Source organism: Lepidothrix coronata, unplaced genomic scaffold (assembly GCF_001604755.1).
Source record: "Lepidothrix coronata isolate B3197 unplaced genomic scaffold, Lepidothrix_coronata-1.0 Scaffold214, whole genome shotgun sequence".
Classification (NCBI taxonomy): Eukaryota; Metazoa; Chordata; class Aves; order Passeriformes; family Pipridae; genus Lepidothrix; species Lepidothrix coronata.
In genome coordinates, this window is record NW_016690394.1 from 387,833 (window position 1) to 401,701 (window position 13,869).

General features: G+C 44.2%; 1 protein-coding gene and 1 long non-coding RNA gene across 6 annotated transcripts in view; one reads left to right on the forward strand and one right to left on the reverse strand.

Annotated features, from left to right (window-relative positions):
* SPEN (spen family transcriptional repressor) overlaps positions 1 to 13,869 on the forward strand; it is a 66,859-nt gene that overhangs the window by 22,260 nt on the left and 30,730 nt on the right. The gene's annotated exons all lie outside the window — the stretch shown is intronic.
* Positions 1,027 to 5,527, reverse strand: LOC108506436. Its single transcript, XR_001877764.1, has 4 exons — positions 5,172 to 5,527; positions 4,658 to 4,951; positions 4,245 to 4,524; positions 1,027 to 2,363 (listed from the first exon to the last, which is right to left on the reverse strand). It is a non-coding gene; the product is annotated as an uncharacterized LOC108506436 (long non-coding RNA).

The following is a 13,869-nucleotide window of genomic DNA, read 5'->3' on the forward strand; positions in this document are numbered from 1 at the left end:
CTGTTATGTGCTTCAGTGAGGGAATAAGCACATTTTAAGGTCAGCTACTTTTACAGGCCACAGTTGAAGGTACTTTGGGAAAAGGTGACTGGTATTGTTCCATCTCCTCTCGTTCCCTGTCACCGCTGACATTTAAAAGGTTGATTTGTCGCCTTCCCATTTTTTCCCCTGTTGCCTCGCAGCAAAAATTGTAGACTTGGAAGAATTAAAAGGAAATAATCCAAGTTTGCTGTTCCTAGTGATGCACCCGTGTCCTTGGTTCTGTGATAGTTCTGTATTTGTGTGGCTTCATAAAATACCTACAGGGTGGAAAGAAGGTGCTAGAGGTAATCCCTGATTTCTTCTAATAATTTTTAAATTCATGTTGAAGTGCCTCTCTGATTTTTAGCCTTTTAAGAGTAAATTTACCCTGAGACGGAAACTACGAAGCTACAATTGCACCCGTAAATGTTTTCTGCTCTTTGGTGAAGAGCTCTGCTCCTCAGGAGGGTTTGCAGAGTTGGCAGCGTTCCCTTTGCATACCAGGTCTTTTCTAAAACTGAAAATATTCATTGAGTAAATAAGTGTATCAGTAGAATAAATACCTAGTGTTCGATTTCACAAGGGCTTGGAGTGACAGGACAAGAAAATGGCTTCCCACTGCCAGTGGGCAGGGATAGATGGGATATTGGGAAGGAATTCCTCCCTGTGAGGGTGGGGAGGCCCTGGCACAGGTCTCCCAGAGAAGCTGTGGCTGCCCTATCCCTGGAAGTGTCCAAGGCCAGGTTGGTGGGGGCTTGGAGCAGCCTGGGCTAGTGGAAGGTGTCCCTGCCCATGGCAGGGGGTGGAACAAGAGGGACCTTTAAGGTCCCTCCAACCCAAACCAGTCTGGGACTCTGTGATTATCACCATGAATGGAATTTACCACTGGTATAAATCTCTAATCAAGGTAATTATTCTCACCAAATCTTTCCTGCTTGAACGTTGGACCTTCTGGAAGGGTGATATGGGCTGACACAGGGCAGAGCCAACAGAAGGGAAGATGAGGAAATCGTCTGATTTCCTCATCCCCTCATGTGTAAAGAATCATGCCAATATTTATTTACTTCTTTTAATTATTGTTTTCTCTTCCTGGATTTAGAAATCCAGGTGGTGTCTTGGCTGGAGAGCAGGTGAAGAAGATTTGAGAGGACTTTTAGGCTGCTTTAAGCGCCTGTTTGTTTATTTCTAACACCTCTCTCAATGAGAGCTTAAGGCTTGGATAAAGACAACCCTTTGTCAAAGACTTTTCACACTTATTACCACTTAAAAAAATCCCGGAGACTTCCAGAGGTCTCAAAAAAAAAAAAATCCTAGAGAAGATGGATTTGAAAGGAGGGCTGGTTACATTTAAGGTTTAATAAAAAAATCCCAAGCAGAAGGGGGGGGGAAATCTCTTCTGGTGCTCCTTTGCTTCTTGCAGAGTGAGAAGGGAGTCCAAGAAACTTGTAATATTTGTAAAATGTCATTGTTGGGATGTTGAGGCGGGATGAAATCCTGTTCTGGATTTGAGAGGACTAAATACGATCCCACTGGAACTAAGTTTTCAGATTTAATGAGAAGAAAAGCAGCGTCTGCTGTGCTTGAGCGTTTCATTTTCTTGGCAATTTCTGGTTGTAGTAATGGAAAAGTAGACGATGCTCAGGGAGGAAATAAACATTTTTTTCTTATTAATATAGTAAAATCAAACTCAGTTGAGCGAGTAACAGAATCTGGTGGATTGTCTATTTAATTTTGAAGAGAGAGCAGTTTTACATGTTGCTCAGCAATCGGTGAGATATTAATAAACATTTAACCTCTCTTTACTTTGGGAAGCAAAACCCCACCTGGCCTTGAAGCCTTTCAAAGCACAAGTGTTTTTTTCTGTTTGATTTTTAACACATTCTGAATTTTGCCACGTAAATATTAAGCCCCTCATACCCTGTGGCGAGCGAAAGCTGCCTCATCCCCTTTTCACTCTGCTCCCACTCACTGTGCAATATCCAGTTTCATTTGTCAGGAGAATAATTATTTCCTGCAATTTCCGTGGTACTCTCAGGGATTTTAGCAAGCTGGAGATTCTTACGGCCTTTTTATAAATGAAAATGTCCAATTTTATGAAATTATTAAGGTCTTTATGGCACTGAATTCTTCTGAAGCAGAAGAACTTGGTCACTCCGGTCTCAGCTGGCAGGTGGAAAAGGCAAAGTTGTGTTTCCTCAGGGAGGGGGTGTTTGGGACACACGGTGGGTGTTCAACACCGGTGGGAGTTTTTGTGCCTGGCACTGTCCTGTGTGAGCTGTGAGAAACGAGCAGAAAGGTGGTGAAGGAGAAGTTTGGGCTTCCTTGCTTGTGGTTCTCAAGAGCTGCATGAAGGAAATAACACTTCGATTAAATGGGGATGATTTTCCTGGACAATAACGTCAGAAAAATTGCTCTGCAGATTGCTTAAAAATTAAAAAACAACCCAAAGAAAGCCTTTATTTCATAAAGCTTCACAGTTTGTTGTGTTGGCTCTCAACTAAGCTTTGATTTAAATTGCTGTTTGGAGGCCTTTGCAGGTAATGGAGCTGCAAGGGAGTAATTGAGAAACTAAAACCAAAAAAACCATGTTAAAAATAACTGATATTCTGTGAAGCTGGACTTTATTCGGGGTATTTTGTGGCCTCTCTGAAGTTGCCCACCGGGCTGAGGTGGGGAAGCTGCTGGATGTGGGTGGTTCCTGTGTGGATTTGAGGAGGAATGTGTGTTTTGAAATGTTCTTAACAGGAGATTGCTCATTCCCCACCCATATCGTGCAGAAGGGTTGATGGAATTTTTTTATCACCTTGAAAGAGTAAAAAAACCTTGAAAATTATAATTTTCCGCCACCAGAAGCCTCAATTTCTCTGTTTTGGTGATTCAGACGCAGACCACAAATGATATATTAGCAAACATATTTTCTGTACTGTGTCATGGAAGAAGCTGGATATGGATGGAAGCTGCGTGATCCCATAGGAAGCAAACCAGATTTTGTTTGTGCCCTGCCCAACCTCCTGGAAAAAACAACCAACCTCCTTTTTTTTTTTTTTTTATTTTGTAGAAAAAGCTCTTTTCTAGGCTGCTTGTTGAGGTGCTCTAGTGCACTAAAAATAATTTCTGGGCTTTTTGATCCAGTTTTGTAACGTCAGATGGCCTGACACATCTCTTGGAAAAAACAACCCAACCCCTTTTTTTTTTTTTTTTTATTTTGTAGAAAAAGCTCTTTTCTAGGCTGCTTGTTGAGGTGCTCTAGTGCACTAAAAATAATTTCTGGGCTTTTTGATCCAGTTTTGTAACGTCAGATGGCCTGACACATCTCTTGCTGCTCCATGTGTTAGTAATTACTTTAAAGCTTTGCTGCAGGGATGTGCTGAACCACCTCAGAGTGGGACGTTTCGCTCCCAAAATCCATGTTGGGATGAGATTTAAATTATTTACAAAATCCTGGCAGCGTCTGATTTCCTATAGGTGAAGTCCAGGATGTGGAAGTGGAAACGCCCTGTGTGTAAATGTACAGATGAGCGACCTGAGATTTCCTTTTGCCTTTAATTTATTTTTTAAGAATGTTTACTTAGTTGTCCGTTTTCAAGGGTGCTGGAGGATTCACTAAGTTAAATGAATAATTTCATATAGTTTGCAATGTAGTCACCTTTAATTTATTTTTAAGAGTATTTATTTGGTTGTGTCGTGTCAGGGATGCTGGAGTTGGATGAATAATTCCCTATAGCTTGTAATATAAAATAGATACTGTGGAATTAAACCAGCAATTTCAGCTTAGACACAAAACTTGTTTTATTTTCACCAAGATCTAGGTGAGCACAGTCATTCCAGCCCTGCTGAAATCAGGCAGTGGGAAGCAGTTGCATGTATAGATGTTTGAAAATTGAATTTTTTTTAGTAATTCTAATAGCTGTGCTTAAAGTTCTCATGGCAAGTGGACAAGGCATAAGGTAATTAGAGATTGGTTTTAATTTTAGATTTCTCTTAGATGAAATTCTTTCTGGAGCAAGGAGTTACAGTTGGAATGGAATACGTGTGTGTCTTAATATTGAAATAAACTGATGGAAAATACTGCCAAGAGAATTTTAATCATGGGAAAAACAGGCTCCCTGAAACCTCCCGTGTATTTTATTTTGTATGGGACTTTCTTACCCTGCGTCAACAACTGAAGTGAAAGTAGAAAAAAGTGAGTTTAGTTTCATTACATAATGCAAACCTTTCCCTACCATTGTCTTCATCTCCTCCTTCCCGCTTTGTTGCTGCCAGAAGTGATGAATCACTGACTTAGCTGGGATTTGGGATTTTGAGAGGGTTTGGAGATGCCTGTGCTGAGAACAGATGAAAAATAGGGAAAAATGAGGTTAAATGTAGCTGTTTAGTCTTTATTGAAGAATTTGTGAGATGGCTTTTGTCGAGGTTCAGTAATTCCACATAAATTTTGCGCTGTAGAGATGAGCTGCATATTTTTCATGTCTTCTGGTTAGAACGGCAGGGTTGAGCACGCTCCTGTTTGTATGGGAAAAGAATTAGGTTAAGATTTAAAAATGAAAATTAAAGAATTTCATAGAGTAGGAAGCCTTTTCCATTTCACAAAGGCAACAGTAAATCCTGTTAGAGTCAGGTGAAACCTCATCTTTACCTTTTGTTCACATAAACCCATGTGCTGCTTTGATGTTCTCTGTGCACGGCGAAATGTGAATTAGGGAAAGGAAAATTAAAAAAAAATCCACCTCAGATACTCGCAGGTTTTTGTTACCAACTGTCGAGCGTTTCCACTTTGTTCTTCCTTGTGTTTCTGCTCGTCTCAGCCTGTGCTGCTGCTCAGCTAAATATAACCGAGACCATCCTTTAAATGTGGTTTTTTTACCCTTGGGACTGTATCGAGTTTCTTGAGATTGAGCACAGGCAGAACGTTTTCAGATGGCTCTGGAGACTAGAATACAGAAAGCAAACCTTTATACATGAGATCTGGCGAAAAAGACGTACCCGCACATGTGTAACCACATAAATAGATCCTCCCGTAGAAAAAAATGCGATATATCAGAGATCTCCTCACGGGCGGTGAGGAAATGGTGCCTCGGTGCCCTTGGGAGGGACCAGCACAACCCGCCCGTCCCTCAGCCTCCGCCCCAGCTGCCGACAGCCCGCATTACCTCACCCCTGGACTCGGCACTAATCTATTAAAAATGTGCGTTGCATAATAAGATTTTTATCTCGCTCAGAAACCCCGCCGCTTTCTCTCGCCTCACGGCCGGCGGAGCGCGGCCGGCGCTGTAATGGCGGCGCGGCCGGGGGGGCGCGGGCCGCCTCGCGCCGCTGTTTTTGGGGAAAGACGGTGTTCTTTGGGGCAAAGCGAGTGTTTTTCAGGGCAAAACGTTGTGTTTTTGAGGGGAGAGCAGCGGGCGTTTCGGGGGAGAAAAGCGGGTGTTTTTTGGAGGGAAAGCGGGTGTTTTGGGGGAGAAAGCGGGTGTTTCTGAGAGAAAAGAGGGTGTTTGGGGGGGGGAAGCGTGTGTTTCCCCAAAAAACCACTCTCTTTTCCCCGAGAAAGCGGGTGTTTGGGCGGGGGAACGGGTGTTTTTTGGGGAAAAGCGAGTGGTTTTTTGGGGGAAAGCGGGTGTTTCTGACGAAAAACAGGGTGTTTCTTTGGGGGGAAGGTCTGTTTTTGGGGGAAAAGCGGGTGTTTCTCGCCGCGGTGTCTCCGCGGGCGGGGGGCGCTTGTTTGTGCTCAGAACCGGTCTGAGCCGGCGGGAGCCGGACCCGCCGCGCCGCCCCCGGGGCGGGGCCGCCCGAACCCCGCGGAAAAGCACCACGATTGCCACAAAAAAACTCCATTTTTAATTAAAATGTTATAACAGAACACCCCCCAGCCCTTAACGCTGGAGCAGCTCTCGCTCCTGCGTGAAGGTTTTCCCTCACACAACGCAGGGAAGGGAAGCAGCAGCGCCTGTGTCAGAGCCAGCTCTGAGGGAGGAAACCGCCCTCTCTCCCGCTCAACCTTCCAATTTTAGGTTGTTTATTTATTTTTTTATTTTATTTTTTTCAATGCTCTACAAGTTAAGCACCGGTTTCCCCGCTGGAGGGCTGAGCCCCAAAAATCCCCAAAAGGGGTTATTTTGGAGCCCGTCCTCATATCCTAACACCACCGTTGCCGTGAAAGCACACAATTTCAAAATAAAATAGACATTTAACATTGTTAGTCACTCTGGGAGAACTCATCCCCCATCTTTTAAATACATTGGCAATAATACTTTGAAACATTATAACCGAGTGGGGTTTTTAAATTATTTTATACGTCGTTTTCTTGGCATGAGCGGCCCAAAAAAAGAGTGGACATTTGGCTGCAATTAATACCCCCACTCCCAGTAATTGTTGGTAATTGCTGGCTCTAAATGACAAAGCAATTAAGCAGCTTCCTAAATGTTCAGAAGTAGATGTTTATCTAAATCTGGGCTGTCAGGCTTTGTTTCTGTGTTGGGGCCCAGAAGCTCAACTGCTTTCTCAAAGTTTGATTCTTCACAAGCAGAGGGAAAAAAATCATATCTTTTTTTCAAATTTATTTCAGGAAAGGAGTCTTAAAAATGCGTCATGTTAGGGATGGATGAAGTGGAAATTACTCTAGAAAAATATCTTTTGTTTTATTACAACGGTAACTTTTTATAATCTAAAGTGATTTTATTGTTTTGCATTCCCTTAAAGAGATTATTATTTTATTTTCAGTGCTGTAAAGGTTTCTTGCAATGAGATCAAAGTCTTTGGTAGTGAATATGAGGATTTCTGGCAGCTGAATCCAGATCCTTATGTGAACTTGCCTTTTCCTCTGCTGGGGGAGGAAGACCCACTGTGTGTTAAAAATAACATTTTTAAGTCACCCCTGGACAGCTGCTGGTCTGTGGGAGCTGGTATCTGGTGTGAGATTTGGCGATTTCAGATCTTCCTAACCTCCTTATTTAGGAATGGTGGGAAAAACCTGAGCTGTATGGAAGGCATTGCTCTCACCAGCGTTGTGGGAGACTTTGGGCTATTCCTTAAATCCGTGGGAGCTGCTAAAAACTGCTGTTTTCCCCAAAGGTCAGGTGCTGTTGGTGGATTGGGTTTGACTTTGGGGTTGTGCGTGCGCGTATTAACAAAATGGTCACTTCTAATTGCATTTTTAAGGCTTTGATTTCCTTCCAAGTATTTTGCTTAATCATCTTGAGTAGGCTGAGGGAAGGAAAGAATTAGCTGAGGTCAGGGAAGTTGAAGCTGCCCGTGTTACTGCTCAGAAGCTGGGCTTAGTCTGAGGGATCCTGGAGGCAGGAAGAAATTCGCTGTACACCGAGAGAGCAAGGGGAAATCCAGCCTGAAAAAGCCAAAGAAAACAGGGAAACGTGGGGTGCCTTAGGCTGTGATGGCTCCGTCACTCTGCACGAGTGGTCCAGATTCTCCTTTCTTTGGGAGAAACACAACCGGGATGTGAATCATCGCTGAAATAGATTAGAGGGATCGGAGCCTGGAAGTGTTTGTCTGCATCGATGTTGGAGTCAGACAGCTCACATGGAGACACACCACAGGCACCAGAGGTGGGGGAGAGCATTCCTGTCCTAAAGACCTTTGGCATAATGGGCACTTTAATAATTTCTAATGAATATTCACGTGGTGGGATGAATAGCAAAAGGGGAAGGCTGTATTGAATGCTTCCTGAAAAATACCCGTCATTACGGTGATCAAAGGAGAAATCCAGCCCCCGCCTGGGCTCAACCCTATGGTGTTCCTATTAAAGCCTAGACAGAGCGTCCCTTTGGATTTGCAAATACAGCGATTTGTTGGCTGGGTTTTTTTTTTCCCCCAAAGAGGGTGTTTCTGGCTCTGCCAGAGGCGTGGATGCAGGAGAACCTTCCCCTTAAAACTTGAGGGCTGGGAGAGCAGCTCTCCTTGCAGCGACCTGGCATTAGCCTTAAAAACAACTTTAGGTTGTGCTTAAATAAGGTCACAGGGATGAGAATTAATGGTAAATAAGCCTTATTGGGGGAAAAAAATAAAAAATAGTATCATCCCCTAATCTTTGCCCGTTGAATTAACCGTGTACCTGATGGGCTTAGCTTTGTCCTTAACGTCCAGGCATCCTCCCGACCTCGCAAGTGCCCAAACCACTAATGATGGCATCAAGGTTTTAAGTGAAAAAGCTTCTTAGCAGGAGATTAGGGATCCCACTCCAGATCATCAGCTGGTAATGCCACTCGGAGAGGAGGAGGCAGTGCGGCACTGAGTGGAAAATCACAGACTTGGAGAGAGGCGAGGGCTTCAATGTTGTGTGGAGAAATAATTTATGTGCTGGGATGTAGTCCTAATTTTTTAAAACCTTGAAGTACAAGTGGAGTTTCCAAAAGGAGGAAGAATGAAATGTGCACTATGTAGATGTCATGTTAATCAAGTCCTTGCATAATTATTCATTAAGTGCCTAATATAAGAACAAAAATAGCTCTGGCATTAGGAAACAAGACTTCTCTGTAATCCCTCCTCGCAACAGCCTCGTAACAAAGGTGGGGAGCTGTTGTTTCATTTCTGGTCCTTCCAACCACGAGTGCTGTCTCCTGTCTGGAGAAGTGAGACGCGGAGCCTTTTAATTCCTTCTCTCTGAGAAATGTCTGGGCTTCCATGTGCAGTTGCTTTATTTAGCTCAAAGTGATGGTTTTGGCTCGAAGACACTCAGAAATCCAGGATGGCAGGAAAAGTACCTTTTGGAGAATCCTTTCTACGAGAGGGAAGTGGTTTTCAGGGCAATCTCATTTCACGATTGCCTGATATTCTCCATAGATGTCCAGAAATTTTCATCATTTTTATACTTGGGCGAAAATACAAGAACTTCATCAAGCCCTTTAAGAATCAGGAGTAATTAAGACACATCTCCAGCAAATCCTGGCACTAAGGGCATTCACGTGTTTATTATCTTTCATCCGTTTGGGAGTAGAGAGCTTTTCTAGCGCGATAACGTGTGAAAGAAAGGCACTGTTCTCCCTGAAAGTGAATTCCCAGGAATGCCGGCACTGGGTCCCCGCAGACAAACAGTGCCAGGCTGGGCTCAGGGAGATGCAAAGTGTCCTACTTACTGTGGCTGCTACAGGTCTGACCTCCTTGGATCATCTGACACCTCGTTGGGTAAGAGGTTGCTGCAAGATCTCAAACCCTCAAATTATGTAAGATTTACACACTTGCTTTGAAGTTGGTCCCTCCCTTCCATGTTTGTTTACTGCCTGGTGTGTCCTGTTGGATTGTGAAGGATGACTAGTCACAGAAAGGGAGCTGTTGGGTTAGTACAGATTTTCTGTTCCTCTTGGCTTTCTAGACGCGTGTGGAGCTGTGCTTATCCCTGTTCCGGAGTCTGGGAATACGCCGGGACGTCCTTTGCCGGCCGGGGCTTTGCTGGGTGAAGTTTTCAGTTTGTTTGTTTGTTTTTGAGGTGGAGGGAAGAGCAAAAAGGCTCACTGTGTTGCTGGAGGAGAAACAGAGATGGTATCTACATTGTCTCAGGAGTTGTTGTTGGGTTTGCTTTTTAATATTCAGTTTCCCTCCGACTTGGAGAAATCACGTGCGTAAAAAGGAAGGTGCTTAATTAATACTGTACGTGTGGCTGCCAGGGTTTGGGGGCTTGAAGCACCAGATCCCATCAGGGAAGCACGCAGGCTTTGCCTGTGGGAATTCCTTGGAGGACTTCTCTTCCATCCTGTCATCTTCCACTGCTCCTCCTTTCCCAGCTGCTCCCATGTGCTGTGGAGGTCAGGGGCATACAGGCACTGGATCTAGGGGGGTGTAAGGTATTGTTTTCTGTATTTTTCCCTACTTTTCTATTTTCCCCACAAATTAATTGCTCATCAATGCTTTACAGTCCCTGGTCAATGTGATGGAACCGGCCCAGGCTTTTGGGAAGGAAAATCCATGAACTTTTGACCATGTGTGGAGATTTAATCACTAAATCGTAACAAACACCACGGAATTAAATTACAATAAGGTGCTTTATCAGAAGTTACTCTTAAGTGACAAACACTGTCATATGATACTGGTTTTCCTGGGTTGGTTTTGGGTTTTTTTTTAATTTCTAGACCTGGCATTACTCCCCATAGTTGCTCAACATAAAGATACATTCTTCCCCCCCAGCCCTTTATACATTCACCAGGCTGTGGCACTTTACCCGTTCCGTACAAACACTGTCTTTTTTATTTTATTTTCTGCCCATGTGAAATCTCACAAAAAGTTCTACTTTTAGTTGTATTTTTATTTGCATGTGGGCAGCAAAATGAAGTAATTCCCAAATATAGTCCTAGCCAAGAGATCCATCTGTTCTCTGCATTTTTAAATGGCAAATTAATCCTTAGCATACAACTCATCAAATGTCTTCTCTTCTCTAATGTATGCTGCCTGAGATCACAGAAATGACATTTTTTTCCCAGGCCTTCCATTTTAAGTAGTCCTTTGCTCCGGAACAGCAGCTCCCATTCCGGTTCTACAGAGCACTCCTGTGCTTCTTCCAGTTACTGTTGTTGGTCTAAAAAGGGGCGTGAAAAAAAAACAAACCTCAAAAATGATTGTTCCCTTCATCTCTTTGGTGTTTCCTTGAAAGGCTGTAGAAGATTCTATTAGAACCTTAGATCAGAGGGACTGTTCTATGATCTAAGATGTAAGAGAATAGAAATTATCTTGGAAAAACACCCTTGATGAATGGATTTACTTCTGATGGAGAACTAGAGTCACTCTGTCCGTATTCTTTTGGATTTCATTCTTTGGACAATAGTGACCATTTTTAGAAGTGTTAAACTTCCCCAGCATTATCTGCCATAAAGGGAATTTCTATATTAAGCTTTGCAGGCTCCCAAATTTACTTAAGCAGCATTGTAGATCAGCTGTGTATCTTGGCATGCCTTCCATTGCAACTCCCATCCCAGGAACAATTCTGTTTATAGGAGAGATGCACCACTTCAAAACTGCTCCAAATCAGGAATTTCAACAAATGGTGTTTTGTGTGATGCTAAAAAACCCAGTGCCTTGGCTTGGGAGGAGGAAAAAGAGCTGACAGATAGTGCCAGGTTTGGGGTTTTTTAAGACAAGGTGTGATGCTTTTCAAAAACAGGAAGACAGAATTAATTCTGCAGGGCTGTTTGCTGGGATCTACCGACAGCTTTATGTTAAAAAATAACTGCAGAAGTAACCTGGGGGTGAATCAGAGCTGGGGCTTTTTTGTGTTTTAGCATATGTATGAAAAAGACTTTTCTTCTGAAAGATGCTCAGTGCTCAACTCTTAGTTAATACCAAATGGGTTTAAAATTGTATTTAAAAGTGTTTATTCCCAGGAAATCATTTGACAGGGCTTTTAAGGCAAAGAAGTTACTTTTTATCCCACAAGTAAGCCTTTAGTAGCCTACTTGGACACAGTGGTGGTTGAATTTTAAATGGCATTTCACTGTCCTGGCTCCTGGACAGCACTTGGAGTAGAGTTTTGCTGCTTTTTTCCTAAAATGCAGAGTAGGTCCCTTCTTGAAAGCTGTTGTTGTTGAGGAAACTGCCTTTAAATGTTAGGCTTGATCATCTTGGAGCTCTTTTCCAACCTTAATGATTCTGTGTTGCTCTCTTGGTATTTTGAAAAGATTTGGCCTCCCACAAGCCGGGAGATCGAGTTCCTGAGCCTGTTCCCTCGGTGATTCACGGAATGACCTTGGGCAAAGCCCTTGGCTCTTCTTACCTTACTTCTCCCTCTGCAATGCAGGGATGTTAGGACATACCAACCTCCCATGAATCTGGGACTAAAATGGGGGGTTTGTTTAAAGATTTCATGTGCTCTGAGGTGTCATTTCCAAAATACCGATTTAGATCATCTGCCGGCAGCTGGCAAAGGCTGTTGGCTTTCATGGGATTACGCTGCTTTTGGCCAAAGGGTTGAAAGCCATTTTTGCTGGACTGTGGCGGTGGGGTCTGCCCCACGTTTACTTCTCAAAGCTGCTGCGAGCACAGACTGATCAGTGCTGCTCTTCTTCAGGCACGTCCTGACAGCGCTCGGAATAATTTGGTTGAATCCTGGCGCGGCTGGAGGAGGTGGGAATTGGGGGTGACTGCAGTGGGACTTCTCACCAGGGTTCCTGACCCAGGGCTTCCCTCTGAAGGTGATGTTAAACAGAGGCTCTTTGGGCTCTCCCATTCTCACACCCACCCTCTTTCTTCCGTCTTTGCATCCGTGGAAGTTTAATTGTGGGAAAGCTGCGCTGAGGAGCTGCTTTGTACTTCACCCTCAAGGCCTCGATGACTTTAATCTTTCCCAGCGCCGAGCTCCGTCACCGTGGCCGTTTGCTGAGAAAGCATTTCCTACGGCTTCCCGGAGCTGCTTTTGGAGCCTGAGTGATCCCACTGTTCCCAGGGAGCATCCGTATTTCACAGAGGCTGGGAGGGCAGGGAACTCCAGCTGCTCCCAAATTCAACACCAAACCCAGCACTGGGAGCAGGAGGTTAGGAGCATCTTCCCAGTGGTAGGAAGCTATTGCTGTTGCTAAGTTGGATCTTTGCTCCATAGATAGTCTGATGTGTTTGTAACCAACACTTTTTTTCCCCCAGGTTAATGTTTTTATTTCTCAGCTGTACAAAGTTCAGGCCCCAGGACAGAGGGACGTAGGTCGAGGAGCGAGGTGGCAACACCAACTGTGGGTTGGGCATAGTCTCCTCAGCCAGACAGGGATTAATACAAACATACATATTTTTAGCAATCAGAATGGATTATTTAATGGCAGGGAAGAATTGAAAGGAGCCCAAGGCTGTCTGGAAACTCGGAGGGCATGTGGCTGCAGGGGAAGGTGGTTCTGGGGTGGGAGCAGTCTGGTCTTCTGAGCAACATCTTCATCTTTTCCACTGTGCGTTCCAGCCTTCATCAAAGATCAGGTGTCAGACATCAGGATAAAACAACTGATGTAAATATATTTATATATATTAATGTATGGCCTGTCACGGAGATGAAAATGGGATGTTTGCCTTGGGGTGAATATATGGTAAATAGTACCTGGAGGCTGTGTCTTCAAAAACTTACTGGTTAGAGACTGAAATAAACTCTGCAAACAGGCTCTGTTAGCTGGCCAGCTAAAGGACACCGATTTGTGTTGCCTTCCCCTGGCCTTTAAACATCACTTCACTTCATGTCTTCGGATTTAGGATTCCAACCCAACAGGAGATTGCTGAAGTCTCCTCTCTGGCCACGATAAGACAGAAAGAGTTCAGGGAAGGAGGATGTCCTCGTTTCATTAGTCTGCAGTATGTAATGATCTCTCATCAGAGCAGTAAGTGCTGGTTTTATCTGTTGTGTATTTTTTGTGGCTGTTTGCTGCTTCCATGCAGCAAGTTTGGTCTTTTACTCCCTCAGTGGATTGTTTAGTAAACTTCAGGGCGTGTGACAGGCACAAACCAAAGTTCTTGGGTGACAAGTTCTCAGTGGCTTGAACGGGTGCCAGGAATGTCCTGGAGTCACCTCCCAGCGAGCTTTGCTCTGCAGGGCCCGAGGGACCGGGGCGATGGGCACAGGGTAATTACACCGAGTGAGTCTGAGCTCTGTGCTCCCCAGCTGCATTTCTCCACCCCTGCTCTTCTATCCATGTTTCCAGTGGAAAGCTTTGTTGTGACACGAGGCTCTGTGTGGTTTGTGCGTGGGCTGAGCCCCTTCGCTGCTCACCCGCAGTCGGCAAAACACGGCAGTGACTCGTTACCTCTTGATCTCTTCATACAAACCAACCTTAGAGGTTGGGCTGGGTTTTCTGACATCTTCAACTTCAGGTTCAGCAACTCCTTTGAACCAGGAAAAACCCTCAGGTTTGTTTCCGCGAGTGTGAGAAGTGTTTTTTTGCCTTA